Raw genomic sequence first — 25241 nt, forward strand, 5'->3', positions numbered from 1 at the left:
AGATGTGGCCCTTTGCTTGCTTTTATCCAGCGCTTGGAGCATTATTACTCCCACTAACACCAAAGAGGGGACATACTTACTTTCACTGACACCAATGATGGGGCACTCTTCCTCGCACTAGAAATTCTGGATGAACCCTCTGCATACTGCTATATACCCTTTCTAGTATACTGTGCAATAAAATAACAGGGATTTTTGGTTCATACATGTTGCAATACATGTTTAAGCTGGCCAACTGCGTCAATGTTTCCTCTACTCTCCCTTTCAATGACACCAACTATGGGACACTATTCCTTCTACTGATATCAGTCACTATTCCTCCCACTGACAACAATGCTGGGGCACTATTCCTCCCACTGACAACAATGATGGGGACACTATTCCTCACACCGATACCAACAATTCAGAACGCTTTTTGCCACTGATACCAACGATGGGGAACTATTCTCCCACTAATACTATTGATCGGGCATTGATTACATCCACTGATGCCAGGGCATTTTCTGCTTCCACTGGGCAAAGCGCTTAGGCACAGGAAGTGCACTGTTATTTTTGGAGGAAATTTAGCCAAAATGTACATGATTCAGCATGTTACTTGGGGAAGGTGGAGGGAGGGGAAGAAACCTGTCAAAGGTTATAACCTTCCAGAAGAAAGATGTTTCTATCACTGTGCGAATGAAAATTGGCAGTTGATTCACTGGGGTGTTTACTTTGACTTTTACTGGACTGCAGAAAGTAACAGCCAAAACAATTTTCCCTTTTTTTTTATATGAGGATAAGAATTTGAACTTCTGTTTTTTTTAATAAATATATATATATATATATATATATATATATATATACAGGGCAGGACTTAGGGTGGTGGGGGCCCCTCTGCTTGAGTCACTTTCGGGCCCTACCTTCTATACATTACTGTATTTATCGGCATATAACACACGCCGTCATATAACACGCACCCCAAGGTTAGGAGGGAATTTTAAGGAAAAAAACTTTTCGGAGGGAAGTTTAAGGAAAAAACTTACATTTAAATGCCCATCAATGCAGCCTTATCAGTGTCCATCTGCAGCCTTGTCAATGTCATTTTCAGCCTTGTCAGTGTAGCCTTATCATTTGCAGCCTTGTCATTTGCAGTCTTGAAGTTTAAAAATGGTGCCACCGAGTTAAAGAGTGCTGTGTATCTCAGTGGCTCTAGGGTCCTCTCGGCGGCTCTCGGGTCCTCTCGCAGCCCGAGCGGAACCAAGAGTGGCTCACAGTTACGCCCAGTCCCTGTGTTATGTCCATCATAGGGTGGGACTGAACGTGACTGACTGTGAGCAGAGCCGAGTACACTCGGCTATGCATCTTGGCGGGGCCCCCTATTAGGTGGGGCTCATGGGCTTGAGCCCAGTCAAGCCCAATGGTAAGTCTGGCCCTGTATATATATATATATATATATATATATATATATATATATATATATATATATAAAAAAGTGTGCACACTAACGTATTTAATGGAGTTCCATGAACGCGACACAATATAGGCTACGTGGTTGCTATTTTGCACCAGTTGTTTTGCTTTCTTTTTTATCAATTACCCATACATGCCAGTGGCTGGGTGAACTCAGGTATGGGATTTGCATACAAAGAATTTGGGTGGCCCCAGGTGGACCTTTTTTTTACATAACTGATATTTGGTTGGTTTACTTAGGAGTAAAATATGTTCACTTCCAAACATATATTAGTAAATAAAGTGAAAATTCACTTTTCAAAGAATATTGAATCCTGTGCAAGAAAAAATACAAAAGAAAACAAGGTTTTTGCACTCCAAACAAATGAAACTCCCAAGGAATGCCTGCAAATTGGTAGGGAGCCAAGTACAGGAAGACAATGTTCCTGGGAAATTACGTCTTCTAGGATCCTGTCATGGGAGACACTGGTGTTGGGTAGAAATCTAGAAGAACTAGTACCTAGAGACGCCTTCACATGCCGGCATAAAGCCCAATTATATAAAATTCTGAAAAGTTTCCAGTTGGCAAAGCTCTGACACTTACTTGTAGTACTGAAGCTTGCTGCCATCCACACATTCCTATTAGCCCATTACTCTGGGCAATGTGGCAATATTTTAACAAAGAAATTCGAAAGTAATATACCTCAATACTAAACTTCAGCTTAACTCCCAAACCAACCCCAAACCTACCTAAGTCTTGTCAACTGAAACGCTAGCTAACTATATCCCTAATTATAACAACACTTAACTTCCAAACTCCACATCTATCCTTCTTGCTGTTAAAGCCTAAGTTTAATGAAAGAAAAACTTACATAAAAATTCAGCACAAGGAATATGACTTGCCTTCAATGAGATGTGTCCTTGTTTAGCTGAAATGTTCCTCCTCTGATGCCCCCCACCACACCCTCACTTCTGTAATCTTCTGATGAGGAGGGGGTTTCTACAACTGAAGCAGCTCTGATAGGCACTCATATAAAATACCAGACTATGCCCTACCTTTCCACCAAATTCCCCCATTTATAGTATCTGGTACTAAAGCTCCTATGAATGAAATGTAATCTAGGAAAAAAGAAGGAGTGGATGTTCAAAAGATAACCCCCACCATTCATAGATTAGATTTAATTCATGAAACGTCAAAACTTTTTTAAAGGGGCTTTCAGATTCCGATAAGCCCCCTTTCACAAACCCTCAAAACCACTGAGCCAGGGTTTGCGGGGAGGAGACCCTTGTCCTCATTAACATGGAGACAAGGTGCTTTGCCAAGGGGGACACCCCATATTTGGACATGGTCATATTTGGTCAATAAAATTACTGTGGGCTTCCAGATTCCAATAAGTCCACTTCGCACAGAACCTAAAACCACAGGTACAGTGTTGTGGGGAAGAGGCCCTTGTCCTCATCAACATGTGGAAAAGGCGCTTTGCCATGGGGCGTTCCCTTTGGCAAGGTATTCCTTTGTGTTGAGGACATGAGGTCTGGTATGGCTGCATGCTCAGATAGGGGTGTATTATGGATTTTTGGAGGAGAAACCCACACTTCTTTTGCACAGATGCACCACTTCACAGGCAGTGTAAGGGCTTCCCCTAGGAATGGTATTTGATGAAGTTTTGTATTTTTAATGTTTTACTTTAACCACTGGCTTACTGGGCACTTAAACCCCCCTCCTGCCCAGACCAATTTTCAGCTTTCAGCGCTGATGCACTTTGAATGACAATTGCGCGGGCATACAACACTGTACCCAAATGACGTTTTTATCATTTTTTTTCCCACAAATAGAGCTTTCTTTTGGTGGTATTTAATTACAGCTGGGAGTTTTATTTTTTGCTAAACAAACAAAAAATAAAAAAAAATTTAAAATCATGTTTAATGGTTTGTTATAAAATTTTGCAAACAGGTCATTTTTCTCCTTCATTGAAATGCTCTGATGAGGCGGCACTGGTGGGCACTGATAGGCTGCATTGGTGGGCACTGATAGGCTGCACTGGTGGGCACTGATAGGCACGGTTAAGGTGGCACCGATAGGCACAGATAAGGCGGTACTGATAGGCACAGATAAGGCAGCACTGATGGGCACAGATAAGGCGGCAGTGATGGGCAAAGATGGGCACAGATAAGATGGCACGGATGGGTGGCACGGATGGGTGGCACGGATGGGTGGCACGGATGGGCACAGATAGGTACCACTGATAGATGGGACTGATGGGCACTGATAGGTGGCACTGATAGGTGGCTCTGATAGGTGGCACTCCTGGGCACTGATGGGCGGCACTGATGGGCACTGGTAGATGACACTGATGGGCACAGATATGTGGCATATGAGGTGCAGCACTGTTGTTGAGGCAGATTGTGGGCACTGATAGGTGGCACTGTGGGCACTGATGGGTGGCACTATGGGCACTAATGGGTGGTACTGATGGGTGGCACTTTTACTTTATTTAGGTGGCACTGGCAGGGGGCAGGTGGGCACTGATGACTTGGCCGTGATCGGGACTGAAGTCCCTCTCACGGCTGCCGGTGATGGGCTGTTTTTTTTTCTTGGAAAAATAGCCAATTACCGGCTGTTGTGATCACATGATCAGCTGTCATTGGCTACAGCTGATCACGTGGTAAGGGGTCGGGATCGACCCCTTGCTCCGATCTGTGATTAGGTGAGTCTCAGGGAGCGCGCAGGACGATCGTGCACGGAACGACGTCAATAGACGTCATCCTGGCAAAGCAGGTCCGCGCTGTAGCCGTCATTCGGCTATAGCGGGGATCTCAAGCGGTTAAGCAATACTAAAAATCTCTGCTCCTTGCCAAACTGAATTTCTATATTTTTTTTAAGAAAAACAAAAATCTACTGTATTAATGCTACCAACAGACTCCATCCTATATATCATTTACATTAGCTATTACCATCTACTGGTTCTACTGGTTCCCAAAAGGTTCTCAGTCACCCATACATATACGAAGGCTGGTGATATCATGAGCTGACTAAACTTCATCTAACTGATCTCTACTGTAGGGATTTTCTAAAGCCACGTGTTTTGTTACATAAGGCAACCAAGATCAGATCTGGCCATGTTATAGGAAAATGAATTAGCATACATGCTAACTTCATCAGATGTAAAAGAGGGGTGCCTTTTAACTAGGGTCCAAACTCAAAATATAGCCGTAGTTGCCATGCCAGTGAGCATGTATACAAAGGGGGGATGCTTATAACACCATTGACCTAATATAGCCACGTGCTCATATTAGCTCAATTATATTCCGAGCATCTCTATACCTTTGTGTACGTCAGCTGTGGGGCTAAGAAGAAATTAAGAAATTTAAATGCAGAACACACTGTAAACAACATAGAAAAAAGTATAATGGTACCAAAAATACATACAACATTCTCTGGGACTACAGGTGCAATAAAATGGGATTTTTATATACAGCTTACCTGTAAAATCCTTTTCTTGAGAGTACATCACGGGACACAGGAGCTTCATTACATAGTGGGTTATATAGGCACCTCTGGTGATTGGACACTGGTTGACCCCAATTAAGGAGAATTCCTCCCCTATATAACCCCTCCCATCTGGGAGGCACCTCAGTTTTGTAGCAAAGCAATAAGAAACCACGTAAAACCCAAGAGGGGCGGGAGCCCTGTGTCCCGTGATGTACTCTCAAGAAAAGGATTTTACAGGTAAGCTGTATATAAAAATCCAATTTTCTTGATCATACATCACGGGACACAGGAGCTTCATTACATAGCGGGATGTCCCATAGCAATGCTCAGATTGAGGGGAGGGAGACACAGATCATAAATATAGGCCGCCTGGGACCGGAGGACCTAAACTGCAGCCTGCAGTACACTGCGCCCGAAGGCGATATCCTCTTGCCCTCTGACATCCACCTGATAGAATCTGGTGAATGTGTGGACTGATGACCAAGTCGCAGCCTTACAGATCTGAGCCAGGGAGGCCTGGTGATGCACTGCCCAAGAAGCACTAACAGCCCTAGTAGAGTGCGCTTTCACCCGAAAAGGAGGAATCTTCCCTTTTAAACCATAGGCCTGAGAGATAACTTGCCTGATCCATCTTGAGAGAGTGGATTTTGACGCCCTAGGGCCTTCCGGCAGAATAAATAAACAATCAGTTTTTCTTATCTGAGTAGTTGCTTGAAGATAAATACTGATTGCTCTAACCACATCTAAAGTGTGTAAAGATTCTTCTTCTGTGGATTGAGGGTCTGGAAAAAAGGATGGTAGGATTACATCCTGATTCAAATGGAAACCCGAAACCACCTTAGGCAGAAAGGACCTGTTGGGACGCATGACCACCCGGTCCTTATGGATAATTAAATACGGCTCCTTACTGGAAAGAGCTGCCAACTCTGATACTCTTCTAGCCGTAGATATGGCTACTAAGAAGACCAGCTTTTTAGTCAGGAGAGCTAAAGAAGCCAGGTGTAAAGGTTCAAATGGTTGCCCCTGTAAGGCCGAGAGAACCAAATTCAGATCCCATGGGCATACCGGAGGTTTAACTGGCGGTTTTGTCCGCATAGCCCCCTGGATAAAAGCCCGTACTAGGGAATGTGATGCAAGCGGTTTTTGAAAAAATACCGACCGGGCCGAAATCTGCACTTTGATAGTGCTTATGGCCAAATTCATTTCCAGGCCTGACTGGAGAAAGGCCAAGATTCTGTTAATGACATACTTTCTAGGATGCCATTTCCTGAGTTCACACCAGGAAACATATGTCCTCCAGATCTTGTAATAAACAAGTCTGGAGGCCGGCTTTCTGGCATTGACCAGAGTAGAAAGGACTGGCCCCGAAAGGCCACGGTCTCTCAGAATGTGGGTCTCAGCAGCCAGACTGTCAAATTCAGACTGCGTAAAGCAGGATGGTAGATTGGACGCTGTGAGAGCAGATCTGGCCGGAGAGGGAGGGTCCATGGCCTGCCTACTGCCAACTTCATGATTTCTGCGTACCATGGTCGCCTGGGCCAAGCCGAGGCCACCAAAAGGACCGACTTTGTCTCCCTCTTGACCCTTCCCAGGAACCGCGACAGAAGCGGGCTCGGGGGGAAGGCATAGATCAGATTGTACTGATCCCAGGGAACTGTCAGAGCATCTGACCCCTGAGCAAGTGCATCTCTTGTCCTTGACCCAAACTTGTCCAGCTTCCTGTTGAACCTGGAAGCAAACAGATCTACGTCTGGAGTACCCCACTTGTGACATATGTTCTGAAACATGTCAGGGTGCAGAGCCCATTCTCCTGGGCACAACTGCTGGCGGCTGAGAAAATCCGCCTGCCAATTCTCCAATCCTGGGATGAAGACTGCAGAAAGGCACGGAACATGCTTTTCTGCCCAGACAAGTATGCGATTCACCTCTTTTTGGGCCACCAGACTTCTGGTACCGCCCTGGTGATTGATATAGGCCACTGCGGTGGCATTGTCGGACTGAACCCGAACTGGGAAACCTCGCAGTCTGTAAGACCACTCTATGAGTGCCATGTAAACTGCCCGGATCTCTAAGATATTTATGGGCAGTAGATTCTCGGTCGCAGACCATTTCCCCTGCGAGCATGTTTCCTCCAATACAGCTCCCCAGCCTGTCAGGCTGGCATCTGTTGTGATAATCTTCCATGAGAGAGGAAGAAAGGTTTTGCCCTTCAGCAAATTCTTGGTTTGTAACCACCAGACAAGACTCTTGCGTGTCCCTGGGGATAGACGCATAGGAAGATCCAGAGATTGGGGCTTCCTGTTCCAAGCCGCAAGGATGCATCCTTGTAAAGGCCTTGAATGGAACTGGGCGAATGGGACGGCCTCAAAGGAGGCGACCATCTTCCCTAACAGTCTCATGCACAACCGCATGGAGGAAGATCTTCTGCCCAGAATCAGGCGCACCAAATCCCCAATGGCCAAGGCTTTTAGCCTTGGAAGAAACACCCTGCCCTGAGCGGTGTCGATGATCATACCTAGGTATTCCAACCTGGTAGTCGGTTGTAGGGATGACTTTTCTAGGTTTATAATCCAACCTAGGCATTCTAGGTGTTCTAGCATTTTGGTGACGCTGCGACTTAGGAACGCTGCAGTTTTCTCCATGAGAAGCAAGTCGTCTAGATAAGCCATGACGGCTATGCCCTGAGCTCTTAAGTTTGCTAAGAGAGGGTCTAGAATCTTTGTGAAGACTCGAGGGGCTGTAGCAAGCCCGAACGGCAAGGCCACAAATTGAAAATGGCGCCGCTCTACCGCGAACCTTAGGAATTTTTGGTGTGCGGGAAAAATTGGCACATGGAGATATGCATCCTTGATATCTATTGATGCCATGAATTCTCCTCCTTGCAGGGAGGAGACCACAGTGCGGATTGACTGCATTCGGAAGGACCGGATGTATAAAAACCGGTTCAGGTCTTTCAGATCCAAGATAGGTCTGACACTTCCACTTGGTTTTGGAAAGGTGAAGAGATTTGAGTAAAACCCCGAACCCTGATCTTTCGGGTTCACTTCTACTATCACACCCTGGGATAGTAACTGATCTAAGGCCAGAAATAGCGGTTTTTGCTTTACTGGATCCCTGGGGATCCTTGACCTTAGGAAACGAGAAGGTGGAATCTCCTGAAACTCTAGCTTGTAGCCCAGAGATACTGAAGAGATCACCCACTTGTCCTGGATCTCTTCCCGCCAGGCGCATGCAAACTGCAGGAGCCTTCCCCCCACTCTGCCGAGCTGGGGCGCTCCTTCACAAGGAAGTTTTTGGGCTCTGCTTGGCAGGCTTTCGCCCCCAAGTCTTTTTCTGTCCCTGGGCTTGGCCTTGAGCCTTTCTGGTAGAGGAGGACTGAGAAGGCCATCGCCACTGTTTAGAGCTTGATGCTTCGGGAGAGAGAGCACGCCTGAATGAAGGACGCTTGCTCTTTTTGACTGGAAGGAGAGTAGATTTTCCTCCTGAAATATTTTGGACGAACTTATCTAGTTCTTCTCCAAACAAACGCTCCCCTTTAAACGGGAACCCAGTCAAATGCTTCTTGCATGACAGCTCAGCTGCCTAATTCTTTAGCCATAGGGCCCTTCGCATGTGAACCAACATGAGAGACAAACGTGATGCTTGTTGGACGGAATCCAAAATTGCATCAATTATGAAACACAGAATGTGAGGCAATTCTGTATAATTTTCTACTTCCTCACTGGGAAGGAGCCCAAGCATCTGTTTAACCTGTTACTTGAGGAACTGACACAACCCCACGGCTGCGACTGTAGGTTGCACCACAGTGCCAGCCATGGAAAAGGAGGCTTTTAATAAGGTTTCCAGCTTTTTATCAGTTGGATCCTTGAATACCTGCGCATTATCCAAAGGACAAGTTAGGTTCTTATTCACACAAGAAACAGCCGCATCGACAGATGGGACCCCCCACTTCTTGGTGAAACTTTCCTCCACAGGATAATGCATAGAAAACCTTTTAGGAGGAGCAAACAGTTTATCGGGATGTCCCTAATCCTCATACATCAATTTATCCATTAAAGGATGAATTGGTAAGGAATAGGCAGTCTGTGGGGCTTTCCTGACTCCCAGGGAAGAGACAGAGGACGTAGCGACTTCAGCAGCAGGCATTCTGAATGTGGTACGCACCAATTCATTATATTACTGCACCTGTTTTCTGAGCGCCTGGGAGGAGGGGACTATCTCCTCTTCCTCTGACTCATCTGACTGCTCATGATCCCTATCCAAAGATAGGGATCCCTCCTCATTTTCAGAAGAATCATCTGAGAGAGGGATGTCAGCAGAGGGAGGGGATCTACCCCTTTTCCTGCTATCTTTTAGGGAAGCAGAAATAAAATTCATGATTCTCCCTTCAAAACCCTCCAATGTAGCCCTAAGGGAGTCCTCAGTGACATAAACCGGGGCTGCGACATTAGGAGAGGCTGCAAAACCCGACAGGGGCACTGACTCGTCTTGAGAGGCTGGCTCCAGTCTTGCAGGGGGGGGATGATAATTTGCAAAGGTAAGTGTTCTGATATTAAAAGTCACCAGTTACAGTATTTGTAGCTGCAAACTTAAATTTTTTTTTGGGGGGGAGACTGGAGCTCCTCTTTAAGAATAGTGGGGGTACACTTTGCCAATGTAGGCAGTAAGATATTTATGATTTTGTGTATTGATGTTGAGCTTTTCATTTGTACATGACTCACTGCCATTTGTTGTCTATGATTACTGTTTTCTATATGGTGAAGTCTTAAAAAAAAGATTTTGTGGGGAAAAAAAAAACAAACAGTGTTGGTACTCTCTCAAATACAACAAAAGTCCCTTAAAGAGGAGTTTCCCTTAAAAAAATAAATTAAAAGTCAGCAGCTACAAATACTGCAGCTGCTGACTTAATAATCGGACACTTATCTGTCCCAGGGTCCAGCAATGGGGGGGAACGAAGCCCTGCTCGTCCCCCTTCCTCTCGGCGGTACCGGCATTGCAACTGTGGCCCCGACCCACTGCGCATGTGCGAGCGACGCCGTGCGCCGTGATTGGCCGCTCAGTCATCGGGGACCTGTCACATGTCCCAGATGACTGACAGGAGGGAGGGGGCGGAGCTGAGCCCTTCCTGCACTGAGGGGTAGTGACGTCAGGAGCCCAGGAATTAAAGGAGGTAGACTACGAGGGACCCCCTAGCAACAGGCATTTAGAGGTGAATTTAATTTTTTTTTAGGAACTTTAAGCATTTTTTTTTGTGTGTGTGGAACACCACTTTAAAGAGGAAGTAAACCCTGATGAGTTTACTTCCTCTTTGATTCCCGCAAAGGAAAAGCATAATGGACTACTATGCATCGCATAGTAGTCCATTATGTGTCACTTACCTGACACAGGAGCCAGCGAAGTCACCGCTGTCCCCTGTAGTCCGGAGCATCCATCTTCTTGGTGGGTCTCGCTGCTCCGGCGCTGTCATTCGTCGAAGCCGCGATGACGTCACTCCCGTGCATGCGACACAGGAGCCGCCACTCGCGGCATATCGCTGCCGACTGCGGCGTGCTCAGACAGCGATGCCTGTCTTTCAGCAAATATCTCCTAAACTGTGTAGGTTTAGGAGATATTTCTTGGACCTACAGGTAAGCCTTAATCTAGGCCTACCTGTAGGTCAAAGTGTGTTGTAAGTGTTTACAACCACTTTAATTACATAAGTAATATACTTTATATATACTTTAGGCTGTATTCATACATTTCTCCATTTAAATGACCGTCTTGGGGGATAATTTGTTTTCCATAGATATACCTTATTTGTGTTGCTTAGTGTCTTTATCATTTTGTAATAAAAAATGTTTTCTTTTATTTAAAAAGTTGGTTGCATGAGAATCATATATGTCTTTACTTTGATTTTTTAGTTTTTTTCATGAATTTCAACTTTATGTGGTAGCCCTATAAGCCCTTGTACACACGGTCGGAGATTCCGACAACCAAATCCGTCGGATTTTGTCCGACGGATTTTGTCCGAAACTGTTGTATACACACGGTCGGACGAAGTTGTCGGAAAATCTGATCATTCAGAACGTGATGACATAATTTCGTTACGATGGGACTACGTTCAGGCTAGTAGCCAATAGCTTTGATGTAGGAATTTGATCTGAGCATGCGTGGCACTTTGTCCGATCGGAATTCTCTACACATGATCGGAGTATGTCCAATTGGAGCATTTTGTCGGAAAATATTTCCGTCAAATTGGAAAATTTGGTCCGACGGAAACAGTCCGATGCAGACCACACACAGTCGGAATATCCGACAAAACGCTCCGATCGGACACATTCCGTTGGAATCTCCGATCGTGTGTACAAGGACTAAGAGAGACATTAAGGCCTTGTATACACTGCTGCTGGTAAACGGACATTTAGGAGTAGTTGGGCATTTTTTTTCAACTGCTCCTGAACCCTCCTCTATGTTATCTTATCAGTACATGTGCACAGGGTCATTTATAGTCATTTCTAGGCAGTTGTGTTTAGAGGCTTTTTTTTTAAACCAAAAAAAAATGAGTTCAGAAGCTGAGTTTAGAGGTATTTCAAATGCAAACCACGGCTAAACGCGGTAACTCTCGTTTAGCCGCATTTCGTTTACAGGCGTTTTTCATTTTTGGCTATTTTGAAAGAAATACAAAATAATTTTTTTTTCTAACGCTTCTAGACGCAAACACGGCTAAACGCGACTAAGCGGACATTTTTAGACGCTGGTTTTTAGCTGTCAAGTTAAATCGTTCAGGAGAGGTTACATGTACATGAAGCCTTACAGTGCTTTGGAAATGTATTCATACCACTTGAGTTACTATGGGCCTCTTGGCTGCTTCTCAGATTAATGCTCTCCTGTCAGTTTAGGTGGACAGCCATGTCTTGGTAGGTTTACAGTTGTGCCATACTCTTTCCATTTTCAGATGATGGATTGAACAGTGCTACATGAGATGTTCAAAGCTTGGGATATTTTTTTATAACCTAACCCTGCTTTAAACTTCTCCACAACTTTATCCCTGACCTGTCTGGTGTGTTCCTTGGCCTTCATGATGCTGTTTGTTCACTAAGGTTCTCTAACAAACCTATAAAGGGGCTTAACAGAAAAGCTATATTTATATTGAGATTAAATTACACACAGGCTGACTTTATATACAGTACTTATAAGGTGACTTCTGAAGGCAATTGGTTCCACTAGATTTTAGTTAGGGGTATCAGCGTAAAGGGGGCTGAATACAAATGCACGCCACACTTTTCAGATATTTGTTTGTAAAAAAAATTGGAAAACATTTATCATTTTCCTTTCATTTCACAATTATGTGCGAATTTGTGTTGGTCTATCACATAAAATCCCAATAAAGTACATTAACGTTTTTGGCTGTGACAAAATGTGGAAAATTTCAAGGGGTATGAATACTTTTTTAAGGGACTGTAGTAGAATCGGCCCTTCGTAAACATTCCAATTTATCCCAGGTCATGTTTGGTGATCATAGAAAACAGAAATGAAAGATATGAGGTCTTCTTTCTTTAACCACTTCAGCCCCGGAAGGATTTGCCCCCTTCCTGACCAGGCCATTTTGTGCGATACGGCACTGCGTTGCTTCAACTGACAATTGCGCGGTCGCGCGATGTTGTACCCAAACAAAATTTATGTCCTTTTTTTCCCCAAAAATAGAGCTTTCTTTTGGTGGCATTTTGATCACCTCTCTGGTTTTTATTTTTTGCGCTATAAACCAAAAAAAAGAGCGTCAATTTTGAAAAAAATAACAATATTTTGTACTTTTTGCTATAATAAATATGCCAAAAAATAATAATTTAAAAATAAACATTTCTTCATCAATTTAGGCTGATATATATTCTTCTACATATTTTTGGGGGAAAAAAAATCGCAATAAGCGTATATTGATTGGTTTGCGCAAAGGTTATAGCGTCTACAAAATAGGGGATATATTTATTTAATTTTTATTATAATTTTTTGCAAATATGGCAACCTGGAGTTGTCCCATACACAGTCAGTGTTCAGAAAACCCTCAGAGATGTAATTTCCTGCTTGTGTGATTGGCTTTCTGATTTTCCCAGAAGTCTAATGCCGCGTACACAGGGCCGGAATTTCTAATGGAAACGATGGGATCTTTTCATCTGATTTTCCGACCGTGTGTATGCCAATCTGTCTTATACTGTCGCCGATTTTTCTGACGGAAAACCTTTCTATCGGATTTTTCAATTGCGACACTCAAAATTCCGACGCACGCTTGGAAACAATTCGACGCATGCTCGGAAGCATTAAACTTCCCTTTTATAGTGCTGTCGAACGTGTTGTATGTTGTGGTGTTATTGACCGTCGGAATTTGGTGTGACTGTGTGTAGGCAAAAGCGAAATTCCGAAGGTAAAACCATCAGAGCTTTTTCCCACGAGAATTCCGATCGTGTGTACGTGGCATAAGTCTGCAAAAATAAATTCAGTTTTGGTGAGAAGTTCCTAAAGGGTTAATTCCCTGCCCCAGTCTGTCCGCTCAGCCCCTACCCTGTCCACCTTTAAGCCCCTGTACACACGGTCGGAGATTTCGACAACCAAATCCGTCGGATTTTGTCCGTCGGATCTTGTCCGAAACTGTTGCATACACACGGTCGGACTAAGTTGTCGAACAATCCGATCTTTCAGAACGTGATGACGTAATTTCGTTACGATGGGACTACATTCAGGCTAGTAGCCAATAGCTTTGATGTAGGAATTTGATCTGAGCATGCGTGGCACTTGGTCCGATCAAAATTCTCTACACATGATCGGAGTATGTCCGATCGAACCAGTTGGTCGGGAAATATTTCAAACAAGTTGGAAAATTGGGTCCGACGGATATTCTGACTGAATCAGCCCGATGCATACCACACACAGTCAGATTATCCGATGACACGGTCCGATAGGACACATTCCGACGGATTCTCCGACCGTGTGTACAAGGGCTAAGAGTTCCCTGAAAACTCATTTATTCAGGGAAGCCTATCCCACACCCACCTAACTGTCCCCGAGCCGCCCCCATCAAATCATTCTCTGCAGCTATTACCTTTTGTACCACCACCCCCTCCCTTTAGAATGTAAGCTCTATGAGCCGGGCCCTCCTGTACCTTTTGTATTGTAATGTAATTGTGTTGTCTCCCTTATACATTGTAAAGCGCTGCGTAAACTGTTGGCGCTATATAAATCGTTATTAATAATAATAATAATAATAATTACTTCTAAAGGAATGCTCACAATGGAGTGCACTCGGTAGGGAACGGGAGGTCCGTTGGGGCACCTTAAAAGAGGTACATCGGGGCTGCTCTGTGCAAAACCATTGCACAGAGCAGATAAGTATAACATGTTGGTTATTTAAAAAAAATATAAAATAAAACAACCACACCCGTACCGACCCGACGGTAGTATTGTGTAAGGGACCCGTATTGACCACCCACACATTTAGTCAGGAATTTCATTAACAGTGAAGAACACCCGGTAGCATTCCGTACCTGGAATTTAACACCTGCAGAGAGGAACTATTCAATGGTGGAAAGGGAGTCTCTGCCCATAAATTGGTACTAGAGTCATTGAGGTATTACTTTTTCAGCAAACGCCTCCCATTCTCCTCTACAGTGGAAGGCTCAGAAGGAAGGGAGCAATGCAGGGGTCAGAAGGTGGTTTCTGGCTTTGCAAGGCTTTATATTTTCTGTAGAAACTAGGAAGGGAATGATGATGAAATGTCATGTGTCCAATACAGTATGTGTTGGAAAACTATGCTCCTTCCTATAGGTCCGAGCATAGGGAAAGGGTAGGCGAGGCAATGGCTTGGAGGATTATGAATGGTGTATATCAGGGATATGCAATTAGCGAACCTCCAGCTGTTGCAAAACTACAAGTCCCATCATGCCTCTGCCTCTGGGTGTCATGCTTGTGGCTGTCAGGGTCTTGCTATGCCTCATGGGAATTGTAGTTCTGCAACAGCTGGAGGTCCGCTAACCGCATATCCCTGGTGTATATGTTTTACCTAGGGTTCCCATATACACATGGTGAAGAGTTCTAGTGTGTGTGGCTCATGTGAAGAAAACTAACTTTTTGTTTTCTCAGAATCTTGAGTAGGTGTTGTTCTGGATGTCGGGCCAGGAATGTGGGAAATTGAGCACATTCCTACTCTCAAGTGTTAGCCTTTATTCAGATTTAGTTATTTGCTACTATTTTGGTAGTTCCTCAGGGAGGGTCCTCTCAGGGAGGGCTCTGTGGCGCAATGGATAGCGCATTGGACTTCTAGCTGGTGTAGCAATTCAAAGGTTGTGGGTTCGAGTCCCACCAGAGTCGATTTTATTTAGTTGTTGTCCGCAGTGACGTCCCTCACTTATTGCGCTAATACTATGAAGTAATGGCTTCCAGTCATAGGGAAGCACTGTTGTAAAGTAGACTTACAAAACAAATTAAAGGTTCCACCCACATAGCCACATCATTTATTCACAGACTTCTGTGAAGTACCATCTTCCACTATAGCAGATGGACTTGTAGTTTTAATGGCCTGCGGGGGCGCTGATGAGCGCTCTCTTAGTCCACTGACATGTTCTCCAGCTTTTAAACAGAAAGCCCATACAGAAGTATGGGCTGAAAGCTGGAGGACATGTCTGTAGGAGCCCACATTACACCCATGATCTACTGATCGCAGGTGCAATGCTTACCAGGCTCCTGCAGGAAAAAATAATAAGGCTCCATGCACACTGAAGCTCAAAAAAGCTTTTTATGGATGCCAGATTGCTGGCAGAAAACGCTGGTTGAAAAACATGCTTTTAACAGCGTTTTGTACTAGCGTTTATAAGCCTTTATTAGCGTTAGCGTTTATGGGCGTTTTAAATAAAAATACACAGAGGACACTCCAAAGATCCCACAGTGCATTCCAAACTCCCACAATGCATTGAAAAAATAGAATGCCGAAAACTAATTAACGCGTGTTTATGAGCGTTTATAAGCGTTTATGAGCATTTATCTGCATTTGTCATTTTTTGGCGGTGAAAAACGGCACTTTGAACGCGAATTTCTGGCGTTCAGAAAAAAGCCCATAAACTCCACTGCTCATTAAAGCTAAAAAAACGTCCATGTGTGCATGGACACATAGGCTAACATAGAGTGGAGTTTATGGGCTTTTAAAAAAAAATTGGTGAGCCAATCACACAAGCAGGAAATGATGTTTCTGCAGAGTGGTCAGTACACACTCTGTGTACAGAACAACTTCAGGTAGCCATATTGCAATGCATTCCAAGAAAATTGCAGTGGCTGCAGATTGAATAGGAAAGGTCATTTTTAATAACATTCAATTACAATATGATTAGTGTCACAATTATATGTGTTATATTATTTTTTTCTTTATTTGCTATTTGTTTTCCCCATGAAAGTGGAGTTAACCTATAAACTCCATGACACCACTCAACAAATGAGAGCTTTCCGAGCTGTCATCGAAAGGGGTGGGGATAGTGGTGACATCATTGCCCAAATGCGATCATGGCCATATTTTGGCAATGTTGTATGTGGTCAAATTTATGCAAGAATGTAACCTCTCTGATCCCCACCCGTTTGCTTACGTGGCCAGTGATTTATGGCCATATAAGTGAATGGACTGGGTGACGTCAGTGATTGGTAAAGACGTGATCGATGCAAGCACCCGTTGCTTCCTTATCAACCAACTTGTCACATTCGTGCATGCTAAACACCCTAAAACACTGAGCTCATCCCGATTCCCTACTAACTTTATGTCAGGGCAAAAATATATAAAAAAAACTATGTAGTACATAAATACATGACTATTTTCCTTTGTTTTATCCCCTTAAAAATGCTGCAAGTACAGAAGAATACCTGTAGATCTGCCAAAAATCCAGCGGGCGTCTAACTTCCTGTTTGGCTGACAACATTGCTTCTGCTTTACAGAAATCTTTAGCAGTCTTTTCACCCTTGCCTATTGGACTCTGTAGAGTTTTGTCATTATGAGTGCTCCAGGAGAGAAGTGCAATGAAAAAAAGTGCATCATTCATTATAGGGTAAGAATAATGGCTAGATGGCTAGATGGCTAGAGGCACACAACACCCACTAACTCCTGCAGATGGCTGTATTAGAGAACACCAGCAATAAAGGGTAGATACAGGTGTATACTGTGCTGGAGGCACACAACACCCACTTTAACTCCTGCAGATGCCTGTATTAGAGAACACCAGCAATAAAGGGTAGATCCAGGTGTATATTGTGCTGGAGGCACACAACACCCACTAACTCCTGCAGATGCCTTAATTAGAGAAAAACAGTAATAAAGGGTAGATACAGGTGTATACTTTGCTGGAGACACACAACACCACTTTAACTTTAAGATGCCTGAGAAAAGAACACAATGTCCCTACCTATCTAGCTCTTTCCCTGCACGCCAGAACACACTACACAAGGCCGCCGCTCTGGCAGCCTTATATAGTGTGGGGCGTGTACTAAACCCCCTGAGCTATAATTGGCCATAGGCATCCTGCCTGTGGCCAATTATGACTCTCCTCGCTGCCGGCGCTGTGATTGGCCAAGCATGCGGGGTCACAGCGCATGCTTGGCCAATTGTGAGCCAGCAATGCACTGCGATGACGTAGTGCATTGTGGGCCGTTCGTGCCACACGGATTTGGTGCGAACGGTCCACAAAGTTCTGAATTCACCAAACAGACGAAGGGCCGATGTTCGAGTCGAACATGCATTCAAGTCGAATACCAAGCTCATCCCTAGTTCTCCCAATGCAGAGCATCGGGAGAACATCTATTGGCTAATTTCTCCTGGGTACTATGAACCTGTAAGTGCTCAGCTCTAAGCACTTCTGAGTTCAGAGCTGTCAAACCCTGGCTGCTCTGAGCAAAGAAGAATTGTTACAAATTCTTGATTATGTGGAAAACGTGCTCAGCTCCATTGTAGTGGTATGCCTTGCTAACTTCAAAGGTTCAAGCCATGGGTTTGAATCTCACCAATGGTCTTACCTCCTGAAAACATACATTGTACTCATTAGCAAATGCACATCAGTTTAATGGTTCTCAATACTAATTTGGATGATGGTATTTTATTGTTACAAATTCTTGATTATGTGAGACAATGCTCATAAATTTCAAAGAAGAATCTGATCTAGCACAGTCTGTTCAGTTGGGTTCAGCAGACTACAAAGGTGACGTTAGGAGTCTAATAGAGGTCCAATAGATCGCCTGCCCTCGGCTATCACACAGGGAACTTTTCAGCCACCTTGTTAATAAAATAAAGTTAAATTAAAAAAATTAAAATATGTAATAAAATAAATAAAAATACCCCAATATTTTTAAAAGCCCCCTGTCCCCCATACAAACATAAGGTTTGGGTGCACATTTGTATGAAAATGACAATTACGCCACACATATTAGATATTGCTGTGAGTGAGTGCAATAAATATAGGGCTAGCATTGACAATTAACACCAAACTTATTACCTGTAAGTTATTTAAAACTTTGCCTATGGATGAATTTTGGTACCATAGTTTTTCACCATTTCATGGGCCCACTCAGTTTTGGGGATTGACATATTTGGTATCTATTAACAGCCTCAATTTTTATATTTTACCAAAAAGTTGTGGATTATATTGTGTTTGGGTGCCCTAAAATTAACTTAAATTAATTTTTTACACAAAAAATATAGTAGCAAAAAAATTTAGAACTACCACCGTTGCATTCATTCTACATGGCCTCTGCTTTGATAATATATATAATGTTTTGGGGTTTTTAGGCAAGATTTTATGGAAAAAATGTGTGCACAAAATAAAAAAATAAATAAAAAATGTCTCTGGCAGCAAAAAGGGTTAATGCAGTTAGAGATTCTTGTACTAAAACCCCAACTGTAGATAGCAGTGCCTGTCATGTCATGTGCACTAATACTGGTGGTTTAGGTAACAAGCTTTGTGAGTTGACAGCTCTTGTGTCTAGGGATCACTTGAGATTACAGAGATGTTGTTCAGGGATTCAAATGAGTGGAAAATAAGTATACCAGAGTGCCTAGTATACAGGAAAGACAGAGGAGGAAAGAGGGTAGGTGGAGGTGGCATTTAGGTCAAGAATAGCAAAAAACGAACACTAATTATGAAAAAGAAAGAACGACTTGAAACCTTTCTGGGTCTGCAAACAAAGCAAAGAGGGATCTTCCTTAAAGTTGGCCATACACCTTATAGTTTCATTTGAATGTTCATTACTAAACTAAAAGAAGGGTGAAAAGCGATGGTACAGGAATTGTCCGTTAGTCAGGCTTTAAAACCTTATACAGATCATTGGTTTAGAGCAGGGATATGCAATTAGCATACCTACAGCTGTTGCAGAACTAGAAGTCCCATGAGGCATAGCAAGACTCTGACAGCCACACGCATGACACCCAGAGCAGAGCATGATGGGACTTGTAGTTTTGCAACAGCTGGAGGTCCACTAATTGCATATCCCTGGTTTAGAGCTTGCCATTATTGAGTCAATCCAGGTTGGATATTTACATTTATTTACATACAATGCCTTGAAAAAGTATTCATACCCCTTTAAATTTTTCACATTTGTCATGTTACAACCAAAAACGTAAATATATTTTATTGGGATTTTATGTGATAGACCAACACAAAGTGGCACATAATTGTGAAGTGGGACATAATACGTTTTTGTTTAAAACATGGCAAAATGTGGTAAATTTCAAGGGGTGTAAATACTTTTTCAAGGCACTGTAGTTACAGTATTTGAGCTTGGGGCAATGTAACTATGCATATACTATACCTGTAGGATTCCCATTAACCACTTACCGACCAGCGCACGCCAATGTACGTCGGCAGAATGGCACGGACAGGCAAATGGGTGTACAGGTACATCCCTTTAAATTTGTCCGATCACATCATGTTGTCGGAAAATTTTATAGTCCAGCTCTAAAACTTTGTCGGTCGGATATTCCGACGGAAACAGTCCGATAAAGCCCACACATGGTCGGATTATCCGACAACACGGTCCGATCGGACATTTTCCATCGGAATGTCCGACCGTGTGTACAAGGGCTAAGAGTTTTCGTGTACTATACAGTTCTCCAGGACAGTCTGATGATTTTGATAGCCTGGTGATTGTGTATATAACTCAAATGACAACAATGTGGGAGGTTTTATTCATGGGTGCCTTTAACATGCACTAGAGTTTTCAAACTGTGCTTACAAGCAGGAGCAGATGCATTGGGGGCAATGAAAGGGGTTTTCTCTAAAGCAGTAACTAAAAAAAACAATCAGACAATGATATCCATGACTTGATAAATGGTGATTGATTGTCTTCGGCTGAGGTTGGAGAAATTTGGGTTTCTAGTGATCACCAACATTTTTGATTTGATATTAGAACAAAAACAAACAGATCAAATAAAAAAAAACTAAAGTTTTAGATTTCCAAAATGGAAATTTGGCTGAAATTGGTGAAATTAATTAAAAGTTGGCGTAAAACAGCCATCCTGGAATCAACTAGATTATTATTATTACAATATATAGGATTTACATAGAAACCAACAGTTTCAGCACTGTACAAAATAAAGGGGTCAGTACAGTTACAATACAATTGAAGACAAGAGGGTTTGTGAGAGCTTACAATCTAAAAGGAAGGAGCAAGTGATACAAATGGTAGAGGCTGTGAGGGAATGAGTGCATGGAGAAAGGAAAAGGTTGGATTTAGGGCAAGATAGGCTTCCCAGAAGAGATGAGTTTTCACGGATCGCCTAAAGGAAGACAGTGGGAGATAGCTGGAGAAATTGGGATAGGGGCTTTCAGAGGATTGGAAAGGTTCAGGAAGTCTTGGGAGGAGTGGAGAGGACAGTTTGTATGATATGTTGAGATTAGATTGGTAATGTAACTGGAGGACGAGGTATGGATGGCTTTGTATGTTTTTGTTGTGTAGAACCTTTAATTTTATTAATTGGGCCACTGATTGTTTGTCCACCTTACCAACAATGTAGGGTGGCAGCAGCTTTCATGCTAGCCTCATTGGGGGATAGCCTGTGCAGAGGTAGACCAACAAGGAGGGGGTGGCAATAGTTGAGGCGAGAAATACCAAAAAAGAGAATAAGTAGTTAAGTGGTTAAATTGGTTAACAAGGGGCAAATTTTGAAAATGTTACTGAGGTGAAGGAGGAAAGAATTGGATAGAGATTGGGGTCATAAGAATAAGTCAGCATACAGGATTAGACATAGCATCCGGGTGTGAGGGGAGGGACTAATGGTTTTGCAATCGATCTCAATTAAAAAGTTGAGGGGCAGAAAAAAATTATGGAAGATGGAGTTTTAAAGACTGGTGTGACATCAATGATGATATGCCATTTAGTAAATTAGTGCTGCGGAAGGAGAATGAAGGGGTGACATGAGGAGTTTAGCGATAGATATGGGTGTTATCATAGAGATGGTATTGGAAGCCATGGGGGGCTATCAACTGACCAAGGAAGGAGGTGTAGACAGAGAATGGAAGGGTTCCAATGACAGAGTCATGGGGTGTCCTATGGGAAGAGGAGACAAGGAGATAGCCTTGTAGGTAACACTGAAGGAGTGCTTAGATACATAAGAGGAGAACTAGGAAATAGTAGTTTTGGGGGCCAAGGGGAGAGGTGTTTTTTGAGGAGAAGCAGGTGGTCAACTGTATCAAAGGCAGCAGAAAGATCAAGTAGTACAAGTGCAGAGTAATATTCATTGGCTTTATCAGTTAGTAAGTTGGTAGTGAGTTTTAGAAGGGCAATCTCAGTCAAGTGTTTCGGACAGAAGCAAGATTCTAAGGGACTGAGAAGACTATCAGTCAAGTAGCAGCATAGATGGTCTTAGCCCTTGTACACACGGTCGGACATTTCGACAACCAAATCCGTCGGATTTTGTCCGTCGGATCTTCTCCGAAACTGTTGCATACACGCGGTCGGACAAAGTTGTCGAAAAATCTGATCTTTCAGAACGTGATGACGTAATTTCGTTACGATGGGACTATGTTCAGGCTAGTAGCTAATAGCTTTGATGTAGGAATTTGATCTGAGCATGCGTGGCACTTTGTCCGATCGGAATTCTCTACACATGATCGGAGTATGTCCTATCGGACCAGTTTGTCGGAAAATATTTCCAGCAAGTTTGAAAATTTGGTCCGACAGATATTCAGACGGAAACAGTCCGATGCATACCACACACAGTCGGATTATCCGACAACACGGTCCGATAGGACACATTCCGACGGATTCTCCGACCGTGTGTACAAGGGCTTAGACTGGGTGTTCCAGATGTTTGGAAGTAAATGAGAGCAAGAAGATGGGTCTTGAGTAGTTCAAACTGTAGTAAGGAAGAAGCTGGCAACTACAGTCCAGTGAGTTTAACTTTGGCAGTTTGCTAAAAGAGGAATTCATCAGAGTTTTAGGTTAATGAGGAAAAGAGACCAGTCACTAGTGGTGTACCACATGACTCTGTACTAGGTCCAGTTTTTATTTAGGCCTCCTGCACACTAGCATCAAAAATTGACTGTTCAGGTCTGCAGAGCAAACATTTTAAACAGATCTGAATGCATCTTATGGTCTTCTATGTACATTTGTACACTAGGTGTTCAGAAGCATTTACAAGCTCAAGAAAAATTTGCATTCACAGCCTATTTAGTGTTGGTTTTCCAAAATTGAATGGAACTAAATGTGGCTAAATGCATCTAAACGTGATTTAACTATTTGCTGACCAACTCACGTAGAAGTACGGCTCACCTGTGCTGGATCACGTATCTAGTACGTAATCTGGCACTTCTGGGTAGGGGTGCACTGGCTTTGATTAGCCACAGCACAAGCCAATCAGTGGGTGCCGGCCAATGGATGACCACTGGCACCCGCTGATCAGCATGGAGCAAGACAGGACAGAGGTGAGTGTAAACAATACAGAGCTTTATCCTGCCAGTGGGAATGTGCTGGTTTTTGTTTCCAAAAAAACTGGCACATCTCTTAGTTAAAGCAGCACACTCTACACACATAAACACTGGTTAGGCACACTGAGGCAGCTCCCGCTGCTGTCAATCAAAGTCAGTCAGTCAATGAAAAGAGAAAGGGGCGGGGCCATGGCTCCATGTCTGAATGGACACAGGGAGATGTGACTCGGCTCGGATGCCCCCATAGCAAGCTGCTTGCTGTGAGGACACTCAACAGGAAGGAGGGGCCAGGAGCACTGAAGAGAGACCAGAGAAGAGGAGGATCTGGGGTGCTCTGTGCAAAACCACTGCAGAGAGGAGGTAAGTATAACATGTTTGCTATTTTTAACTAAAAAAAAAAAAAACAAGACGTTACAATCACTTTATTTTTTTATTGGATGTTTTATAGCAGAAAGTAAAAAATATAGTTTTTTTTGTTTTTAGCGCAAAAAATAAAAACCGCAGAGGTGATCAAATACCACCAAATGAAAACTTTATTTGTGGGAAAAAAAGACATACATTTAATTTGGGTACAGCATTGCATGACTGCTCAATTGTCAGTTAAAGTAAAGCAGTGCCATCAAAAAATGACCTGGTCATGAAGAGGGTTAATTCTTTTGGAGGTCAAGTGGTTAAAGCAGAAACATCTAAATGCAAGGAAGTGGTCTAAGGCTCGGTTCACACTTAAACCGGCCACGGATCTCACAGCAACTCTGTCTGTCCCTGTTCTCCATTACAGGGACAAATCAAGGCAGAATCTTTGCCTAAATTCGGCCCTGAAATGGAGGCAAAGACGTATAGCGTTTCTTTGCAGTGCGCTCCGCAGCCACCCTGGGACATGTGAACCGGCTCCCTAGAGAGCCGGTCATAAACTTGCACCCAATTTGCATAGGTGTGAACCCAGCCTTAAATACTTCCCGACTGATGCACGACGATGTACATTGGCAGAATGGCACGGGCAGGCAAACTGGCGTACAGGTACGTCCATTTGTAATTGCCGCCCTGCCATCACATGTATGGCAAACTTTAGACCTCATTTAGAATACTGTGTCCAGTTCTGAAGACCTTCTTACAAATATATATTGATAGGATGAAACAAGTCCAGAGATTGGCAACACAAATAGTGAAAGGTCTGAGGGATAAAACATATCAGGAGAGACTTCAGAATCCTAATTTGTACAGTTTTGAGAGAAGAAGAGAAGGTGGGTAGACATTGATAAGTTTAATTATATTAAGGTTGTGGATAAGTTTCAGGAGGGCAGTATTCTCAATATTGATCTAAGATCAAGAACATGAGACATGACCTCAAAACTAACTTTTGGAAGCATTACTTTACCGAATGTGACTACAGAACTCTGCCTATCCTCCACCCCACTCTGTCCCTATATAAATGTATACATTCATTTATATGTCAATAAAACAATGCTGCTGCATTGATTCCAAAGATTCTGCCTTCAGGGAAAAGGTTCTTGGGGGATGTAGTTCTGGGGGGTGTGCCTATTTCAATAGGAACTTACCTTCCTGAAGATGCACTGCAAAACTTTTACAAAACTGGTGATATTAACACAGAAAGAAAAAAAAATTTACGGTTTAGCCACAATTTAGAGAGGAGAGGGTGGAATGGGGGTACATTTGGTTAATGACTGGACATATAATTGAAAGATACCCTTTCAATTAAAAGAGACATACAATTTAAAGAGGCCTTGTCACAGGTATAAAGTTTGGGCATTTAAAAGTGCACATACCTACAGCAACCTCCCACACATTCATCTACAGCCGAGTGTCGCATATTCTAAGCCCTTGTACACACGGTCGGACATTCCGACAACAAAATCCATCGGATTTTGTCCGACGGATTTTGTCCGAAACTGGCGTTGCATACACACGGTCGGACAAAGTTGTAGGAAAATCCGATCGTTCGGAACGTGATGGCGTTATTTAGTTACAACGGGACTATGTTCACACTAGTAGCCAATAGCTTTGGTGTAGGAATTTGATCTGAGCATGCGTGGCACTTTGTCCGATCAGAATTCTCTACAAACGATCAGACTTTGTCTGATCGGATCATGTTGTCGGAAAATTTTTATATCCAGCTTTCAAACTTTGTTGGTCGGACATTCCGACGGAAAAAGTCAGATGAAGCCCACACAGGGTCGGATTATCCGACAACACGATCCAATCGGACATTTTCCATTGGAATGTCCGACTGTGTGTACAAGGGCTAACATTCACATTAGCTCATCCCTGTGACGGACATCTTCACTAGCCAAAAAGAATACCAAGGCAAGCAGAGGATGGCAAGATTTGGTACAATCAGAGAGTGGCAAAGCATTGCCTGTTTAATCAGCCTGAAGTTTCACCATGAT

The 25241-nt window shown here is 43.3% G+C and overlaps 1 protein-coding gene and 1 non-coding gene across 4 annotated transcripts in view; one reads left to right on the forward strand and one right to left on the reverse strand.

Moving 5' to 3' along the window:
* GUCY2D (guanylate cyclase 2D, retinal) overlaps window positions 1-25241 on the reverse strand; it is a 119834-nt gene that overhangs the window by 77269 nt on the left and 17324 nt on the right. The window lies entirely within an intron of this gene.
* Window positions 15172-15256, forward strand: TRNAR-UCU (transfer RNA arginine (anticodon UCU)). The gene is given in 2 exon segments: window positions 15172-15208; window positions 15221-15256. It is a non-coding gene; the product is annotated as a tRNA-Arg (tRNA).

Source organism: Lithobates pipiens, unplaced genomic scaffold (assembly GCF_037356315.1).
Source record: "Lithobates pipiens isolate NorthernLeopardFrog02 unplaced genomic scaffold, aLitPip1_a1.2 Scaffold_8, whole genome shotgun sequence".
Classification (NCBI taxonomy): Eukaryota; Metazoa; Chordata; class Amphibia; order Anura; family Ranidae; genus Lithobates; species Lithobates pipiens.